Source organism: Pelobates fuscus, chromosome 11 (assembly GCF_036172605.1).
Source record: "Pelobates fuscus isolate aPelFus1 chromosome 11, aPelFus1.pri, whole genome shotgun sequence".
Taxonomy (NCBI): Eukaryota; Metazoa; Chordata; class Amphibia; order Anura; family Pelobatidae; genus Pelobates; species Pelobates fuscus.
This window is the reverse complement of record NC_086327.1, coordinates 104,989,236-104,998,562: the sequence shown is the minus strand read 5'-3', so window position 1 is coordinate 104,998,562 and position 9,327 is coordinate 104,989,236.

Here is a 9,327-nt window from a genome sequence, read left to right as displayed (position 1 = left end):
TAAACAAAAATTTGCACACCAGTCAAGCCATAAGACTTCCCAAGCACTACCAAACCTCAATAGCACACCAGTAACCAACCTCATGATGATGATTTGCATTAAACGACCACTATAGGCACCCATACCACTTCAGCTCAATGAAGTGGTCTGGGTGCCAGGTCCCCCAGGTTTTAACCCTGCAGCTGTAACTGCTATGTTTACACACACTGACCATGATTCTCACTGTGAAAATCACAGTGAGAAGATGCTGACGTGCATAGGAAAGCATTAGGTAATGCTTTCCTATGGGCGGTTTGAATGCGCGTGCGACTCTTGCCAGAGTTCCCCAGCACCGAGGGAGCCCCGTGTTGGAGAAAGGTAAGTGTTTTAACCCCTTCAGCCCAGCAGGAGGGGGTGGAGGGGGACCTAAGGACTACACAGTGCCAGGAAAACGAGTTTTTGTTTTCCTGGCACTATAGTGGTTATTAACAATGAAACAGCTGTCCATGAGTGGTTCACTGGCTTTGCATCTTTTCCTTGTGTTTTGTGTTTCAAAGCTGTTGTATGCAGCAAACACAGACTCAAAGGAATCCATGTTTAAAATAGAATGAGACAAAAATGTGATCCTTTGTTAAACTAATTTGCATATGCCCACCCAAAATCCTTTGCAGTAGTAATATCACTACAAATTTGTGATTCTTGTGGGAAAAGTAAGTCTCTTATTGCTTGACTGGTGGACGGATTGTTGTTTAACATTGTATTTATATATATATTATGTTTTATTTTTTGGAATTGTGTTTTTCTATGTCTAATGCTTGGTGCATTGCTCATGTTCTAACACTTAAGTCTTAAAAGAAACACACAAAGCAAATGTTAAATAAAAATGGCAAAATTTGAGGTTAATATCGCAGATCTGGAGAAATTCTCAGTCTGCTTTAGTTCTAGCTTGGCCTTTTTAGTCGCCATGTTACAATTGGGATTTAATTTGATAAAATTTGTAGTTTTATTGAATAACCTTAGTCTCACAATTCTTTTAAAGCAGTCACAACAATATAACTTCTAAATATTTTCATAAAGATATCCTCTTTATGAAATCCTCTTATTGACGGTGTTAGAATTTCCATGATAAAAATTCCAAAGTAGAAGGGACTACTTTCTTTATGGTAAAGATGGAGGATGGCAGAAGGAAGAGCTTCCACTGTCCAGTGTTTCAATTTCCACAGCCATCATAATTGGGCACCTTCTAGCACATCATCAGATTTGCTCTATGGAAGATCCTGCAGCCTTGCAAGATCCTTCACAGACCTTAGTGTTGTACTCTGGTGTTTAAAATAGAGAAAATTGATGACTGGATTTGTGTTTGAACTGTCAGGAGCTGAAGAAAAAAAGATTACTGCACCTTCTAAGGTGAGCTTCAGGGAAGTATAGTTGACTTCTGTGGATGCCCTCCTGGGCCGCTGCATTCTCAGCTGGAATCTCACCTTTGGAGATCATTGCAAACACCCCCTGAAAGTGACAAAGCAGCTTTAATTCTGGAAAAAACATTTAAAAAAAGAAAAAGTGACAATGCTAATAATTTTGATGTTAGTTATTTTCCAAATTAACAAACAAGATGTACATCAATTTAATCGTTCCATGCAGTTTTGTTATCTTAGTCTTAATGGGCAGGATTGTTTACTATGTTGCTTATGACCCAGATGAACCCAGGGTGTTATTTGTGAGTGTTGGCCAACCTTGGACTGTGTTGACTAAAATTTTGCATTCTCACTATTGTTGGCTTCATTTCCAGGATATTGATTTGACATCCTAGAAAGAAATTGCCCGCAACAACCAAAGTTATGTAAGAGATTTTGGTAATTCCTACACTAATAGTGCATGATTCTGGTATATTCACCATGGTAAACCAATCAATGACTGACATTTTTAGTAAATGCTAACTCAAAAGCCATCTACCGTATATACTCGAGTATAAGCTGACCCGAATATAAGCCGAGGCCCCTAATTTTACCCCCAAAAACTGGGAAAACTTATTGACTCGAGTATAAGACTAGGGTGGGAAATGCAGCAGCTACTGGTAAATTTCTAAATAAAATTATTCTAAAAGAATTATATTAATTGAATATTTATTTACAGCGTGTGTGTATGAGTGCAGTGAGTGTGTGTGTGATGCAGTTTGTGTATGTGTTGGTGGGGGGTGGGCATTTTGATTATTGTTATTTTTTAATTATTTTAATCATTTTTTGTTATATTATTTATTTTATTAATTATTATTTTCATTTATTTTGTTTTTTTTTTAATTATTAGTTTTTAATATTTTATTATGTATTTTTTTTTTCGTCCCCCCTCCCTGCTTGATACATGGCAGGGAGGGGGGCTCTCACTCCCTGGTGGTCCAGTGGATGGGCACTGTGTAGGAGGGGTGCTGGCAGAGCTCATACTTACCTCTCCTGCAGCTCGTGTTAGCTCCCTCCTCCTCCGCGCCGGTCCGTTCAGCACCTCTGTCAGCTCACAGTGTAAGTCTCGCGGCCACACTATGACCCCGCGGCTCTCGCGAGACTGGGAGCTGGCAGAGGTGCTGAACGGACCGGCGCGGAGGAGGAGGGAGCTGACAGGAGCTGCAGGAGAGGTAAGTAAACGCACACAGCTCCCTGTCTGTATTATGGCAATGTAAATTGCCATAATACAGACATTGACTCTAGTATAAGCCGAGTTGGGGTTTTTCAGCACAAAAAATGTGCTGAAAAACTCTGCTTATACTTGAGTATATACTCAAACGGTCTGCCAGGTCAATCAATGTTCCAAGTTTATTAAAATGGATATTCTAGACGCCCAAACAATTTTAGCTTAATGAAACTTTATTTTGTGTTTGTGTGTGTGTGTGTGTGAGTGTGTGTCATGCACCTGCAGTCTCACTGCTCAATTCTTTGCCATGTAGGAGTTAAATAACTATTGTTTCTGTTTATAAAGCGATATTCACACATCAAATATGAAAATAAGGGTTATATTTTCTGTTCGATACAGTGTTTATTTTAGAAGCTTTTTGGTTACTACTGTTAATTGAACTTTAATCAAACGCAGGCATTTAACAGAGCAGGAGATAGATTCTAAATTAAACACACTGCAATAAAGTTTAAAAAGAGTTCTCTCTTTACTGGAAATGTGCACAGAGGTTATTACTAGGGTTGCATAAACAAATTGATTTGACTCCTAAATGGCACATAATTGAGCCGTGAGACTGCAGGGGCATGATCTATACACCAAAACCACTTCTCCAAGCAAAAGGTGTTTTGTTACTTGGAATGAAAAATATTGGAACTCTGGTAGTGCCAAAAGACTTATTTTTATTAAAAGGACTTATTGGTAATGCATGTCATGACTCACTGATTATTCCTATTCAGTTACAAAACTAGTAATTGTGCAAAATAATCAAAACTATGAACTTTTTTTGTCAAACCAGCGTTTTTGTTAGATATATTGAGTGTGACCCGTAATCCTTTGCTAGCTATATATCAGGTGTAGTCCACTTATGGCTCACTAGCAGTTGAACACAAACCTCAATTTCTTTTGGGCAGACATAAAATTGCTTCATGTGCTTTGCCAGCTTGGATCACCAAAGGGTCACTACACTAACATGGGGTCACCTTATCTGACTACATGTTAGGTTACGTTCTCTGGATTCCATCATTTATCAGAAACCTCCTTTTTAAATGCCAAAAACAATAGAGAAACTGAAATCTGCCAGTTCACCAGAAGAAGAATGATGTGTACATGTAATGCTCTATTTATAATTAGCTCTGAAACTCATACTTGTGTCAATTTGTTATACAAATAGTTTTTACATATGACTAAAGTTTTGTTCAGACTTTTATTTCATTTGTGTCCTTTTAAGGGACTTGTCACCTCTAATTTAGAAACATAGAAACATAGAATGTGACGGCAGATAAGAACCATTCGGCCCATCTAGTCTGCCCAGTTTTCTAAATACCTTCATTAGTCCCTGGCCTTATCTTATAGTTAGGATAGCCTTATGCCTATCCCACGCATGCTTAAACTCCTTTACTTGTTAACCTCTACCACTTCAGCTGGAAGGCTATTCCATGCATCCACTACCCTCTCAGTAAAGTAATACTTCCTGATATTATTTTTAAACCTTTGTCCTTCTAATTTTAGACTGTCCTCTGGTTGTGGTAGTTTTTCTTCTTTTAAATATAGTCTCCTCCTTTACTGTGTTGATTCCCTTTATGTATTTAAATGTTTCTATCATATCCCCCCTGTCTCGTCTTTCCACCAAGCTATACATGTTAAGATCCTTTAACCTTTCCTGGTAAGTTTTATCCTGCAATCCATGAACCAGTTTAGTAGCCCTTCTTTGAACTCTCTCTAAGGTATCAATATCCTTCTGAAGATATGGTCTCCAGTACTGTGTACAGTACTCCAAGTGAGGTCTCACCAGTGTTCTGTACAATGGCATGAGCATTTCCCTCTTTCTACTGCTAATACCTCTCCCTATACAACCAAGCATTCTGCTAGCATTACCTGCTGCTCTATTACATTGTCTGCCTACCTTTAAGTCCTCAGAAATAATCACCCCTAAATCCCTTTCCTCAGATGTTGAGGTTAGGACTCTATTAATTATTCTGTACTCTGCCCTTGGGTTTTTTACGTCCAAGATGCATTATCTTGCACTTATCCACATTAAATGTCAGTTGCCACAACTCTGACCATTTTTTTAGTTTACCTAAATCATTTGCCATTTGGCTTTTCCCTCCTGGAACATCAACCCTGTTACATATCTTAGTATCATCCGCAAAAAGACACACCTTACCATCAAGACCTTCTGCAATATCACTAATAAAAATATTAAAGAGAATGGGTCCAAGTACAGATCCCTGAGGTACCCCACTGGTGACAAGCCCAAGCTTCGAATATACTCATTGACTACAACCCTCTGTTGCCTGTCACTCAGCCACTGCCTTACCCATTCAACAATATTGGAATCCAAACTCAAAGATTGCAGTTTATTGATAAGCCTTCTATGTGCAACAGTGTCAAAAGCCTTTCTGAAATCTAGGTAAGCAATGTCTACTGCACCACCCTGATCTATAATTTTAGTTACCCAATCAAAAAAATCAATAAGATTAGTTTGGCATGATCTCCCTGAAGTAAACCCATGTTGTCTCTGATCTTGAAATCCATGTGTTTTTAGATGTTCAACAATCCTATCCTTTAACATGGTTTCCATCACTTTCCCCACTACTGAAGTAAGGCTTACTGGCCTATAGTTGCCCGACTCCTCCCTATTACCTTTCTTGTGAATGGGCACAACATTCGCTAACTTCCAATCTTCTGGGACTACTCCTGTTAACAATGATTGGTTAAATAAATCTGTTAATGGTTTTGCTAGTACACCACTAAGCTCTTTTAATAGCTTTGGGTGTATTCCATCAGGTCCCATTGACTTATTTGTCTTTACTTTTGACAGTTGAAATAGAACCTCTTCCTCTGTAAACTCACTTGTAATAAATGACTCATTTATCCTTTTTTTTTTTTAACAGAGGTCCCTTTCCTTCATTTTCAGCTGTAAATACCGAACAAAAATATTCATTGAGGCAGTCAGCTAGACCTTTATCCTCATCTACATACCTTCCTTCTTTTGTTTTTAATCTAACTAATCCTTGTTTTACTTTTCTTTTCTCATTTATGTATCTAAAAAAAGTTTTGTCCCCCTTTTTTACTGACTGTGCTATTTTCTCTTCTGTGTGTGATTTGGAAGCTCTTATAACTTGCTTAGCCTCTTTCTGCCTAATCTTATAGGTCATTCTGTCTTCCTCACTCTGGGTTTTTTTATAATTACTAAATGCTAACTTTTTGTTTTTTACTATTTTGGCCACATCTGCGGAGTACCACAGTGGTTTCTTGAATTTTTTGCTTTTACTGACAAGCCTAATGCAATTTTCTGTTGCCTTCAGTAGTGCAGCTTTTAAATAATCCCATTTATTTTGGACTCCATTTAAATTGCTCCAGTCTGATAATGACTCCTTTACACATATTCTAATTTTAGAAAAGTCTGTTTTTCTAAAGTCTAAAACTTTTGTTTTTGTGTGGTGTGACTCAGTCACTGTTCTTATATTAAACCACACTGACTGATGATCACTGGATCCTAAACTTTCACCTACAGTAATATCTGATACCAAATCTCCATTTGTTAACACTAAATCTAGTATGGCCTCTTTACGAGTTGGCTCCTCAACGACTTGTTATAGAGACAATCCCAGTAGGGAGTTTAGAATATGTGTGCTTCTGGCACAAGTAGCTATTTTTGTTTTCCAATTCACATCAGGAAGATTAAAGTCACCCATGGTGATAACTTCCCCCTTCATTGTCATTTTAGCTATTTCTTCAACTAGTAGATTATCTAACTCTTCAATTTGTCCTGGGGGCCTATAAATCACACCTACACGAACTACTGTGTGATTACCAAATTCTAACGTAACCCAAATGGACTCTATGTTCGTCTCAATAACCTTTATTAGGCTAGATTTTATGCTATCCTTCACATACAGGGCCACCCCTCCCCCTTTCTTGCCTTCCCTGTCTTTTCTATATAAAGAGTACCCTGGTATTGCTATGTCCCAGTCATTTTTTTCATTATACCATGTCTCAGTAACAGCGACTAAATCTATACTATCAGTTGCCATTATTGCCACAAGTTCATGGATCTTATTCCCTAAACTGCGAGCATTTGTAGACATGACTCTAAGCTTATCATTTTTTAACACACTTGCTGCAGGCACCTTCTGTCCTTGTTTTGGGGGACAATTGGATTGATGTTTTATCACCCTTTTGCCCCCCCATCCTAGTTTAAATACATCTTAGCAAAACCTCTGAACTGCTCACTGAGAACATTTGTTCCCTTTTGAGAAATATGCAAACCATCTTTTTTGTACAGTTTATTTCCATTCCAAACAGAGCTACCATGAGCAATAAAGCCAAATCCTTGCTCCCGACACCATTCACCAAGCCACAAGTTAAAGTCCCTAATACGCATCCGCCTGTCATTCTGAGTGTTATGCACAGGCAGAACTTCAGAGAATGACCGTGTGGACGCAACCTGCCGTATATCATTGGCAAAAACACTAAAAACTTCCTTAACCTCTGAAACCTCATTGCAAGCCAAGTCATTTGAGAGCTTGGTTGCTTCTTCTAAGTGTTGCTTCTAAGTGTCTGTGGTTGGAGATATTCTGGAGAGTTTTACAGAAGCTTCAACTGTCTAAGAGTTGTGCTAAGAGTTTTCTCTTTATTTATTATTGTTAGCTAGTTACTATCTTCTATAATTAGAACTCTGATATTGTCTGCCGCTCTGTTGGATTCCATAGTTGAACTCTTCTTGAACCCTGGTCCATTTGGATTCTGTCAGTTTTAATGTTAAGTCTACGGAGAATTTGTGAATTCACTTGAACTCTGCAACAAGTATGGTTGCTGCATCTTCTTATAAGGAAAACCCAGGTCCTACTGAAGTAATGTTCAGAGGTTGGTCAATAGACAATGTGCTTAAATCTGTATCTGCAAATCAAGGACCATAACGCATAAAAAATGCTAATGGAGGTACATTAACTGCAGTTTCTAGTGGACATGTTTATTGGCATAGAATCAGTGTTCCTTTAACTTGTAGCTGAAGCTTAGGTATTTGGAACAGAGAAGTGCAGGTACAGTACAGGTGTTTTAACCCAATCGGCTATATACAGAAGTTATTTCAACAAAATGTGCACTTCCATTCAACTATATAAAATTATTGATTTGTCTATTAACGCAGACCAGGGAAACTGCACTGAATTCTATCTGGTTTCCTAATATTAAATCACCCTAACTCACCCTCCCCTCTTAAAAGAAAAAAAAAAAACTTGCAAGGAAAGTGCACACAGAGGACTTAATGGTACAAGCAATAATCCATGTGACTGAAACGTCGACCAAACACTGATGTGTACACTTACACAATAAAGAACTTTTGTTTGTACCACAAAGTCCTTTGAGTGCACTGGGAAGACGTACTAAGAAAACAAAGGCCAGCACAAGACGGGAGAGTGTAGTGTGTGTGTGTATAATTTTAAATAGAAGTTTGAGTAGTGACAGAGAAAAATACTGAAACCAAATTAATGAGTAACTGTTTTTTTTTTTATTATTATTTGAAGACCTATTAATGAATCTTTCAACACAAACTTGTCAGTCTAACAACTTGATTATTGCCATACATTTTTTAAGTTTACTGTTTTTACTTGTATGGGAGAGCTAAAACGCTGGCGTTATACTGTTTGATGCATAGAATTGACATTAGTCAGGAGTCCAGGACAGAGTTCAAGTGTGCTGGGTGCGCGAGGTATATGGGAAACACATAATTTTGGGGAGAGGGGTTTATAAATAATTGCATGATAAAACACAGACAGATAAGTCTACTTATATCCTCACTTTATCAGGAACAAATTTCCATTCTCCAAACTATTAATTGCCAGATGCTTCCATAACTGTAGACCGTTTGCACTTTTGTTCCTAGCTTCTACATTACATCAGAAATCAAAATCTGTTAAGGCAAATGTTATCCACCTTCAGCTCCAGTTTTTATAATCGTTTGCCCAATGTGCTACCATCTCCCTGATTGTAACTGACCGGATGAGTTCTACTTGATGTGTTAAATGATATTACCTTCTGCTCATCAGTGTTGTAAAAGAGTTATTTGAGACTCTTTAAATCAGTTTAAATTAATCTGACCTTCATAACGTGATCTCTCATAAACAAGGTGTTTTGGACCACAGAAGGTCTGCTGTGGTGATGATTTTTGTCATACTATTTGTAGCAGACGGTGTCAGGGCTGTCCTAAAAGACTGTACTATTATTGCAATTCATATGTTATTTTATTCCTATGGTTAAAATGTATGTGGGATTCGTATAATGGTTCGATAGTTTTCATCCGTACTCCATACGAATGTAAACTACCGAACCCATAGACCACCTCAGAGAGAAGTGTGTACCTTATTAATTGTTTACACTTCTCTAACCGCAGGTTAATTGGTACTTTTGGTGCAGTATCTAGGTGGCCGCTGTTCGGGATACGAACATGTGGCGGCGGCCATCTTACGCACGAAAATCTCAGCGGTGTTTGGTCGTCGAGTGTCTGGAACTCAAATCGGCCACTCGATTACCCGAACACCGCTGAGACCTCCATAGCTCCGTAACTCACGAACGGGAAGGCTAATCAGTCTCCCGTTCGGTAGTTTCAAAGTACCGAACAAGGGGATTCATACGAATCCAAGATTAATCGTGGATGGCAATATTTAATGTGTATTTTACCTCCCG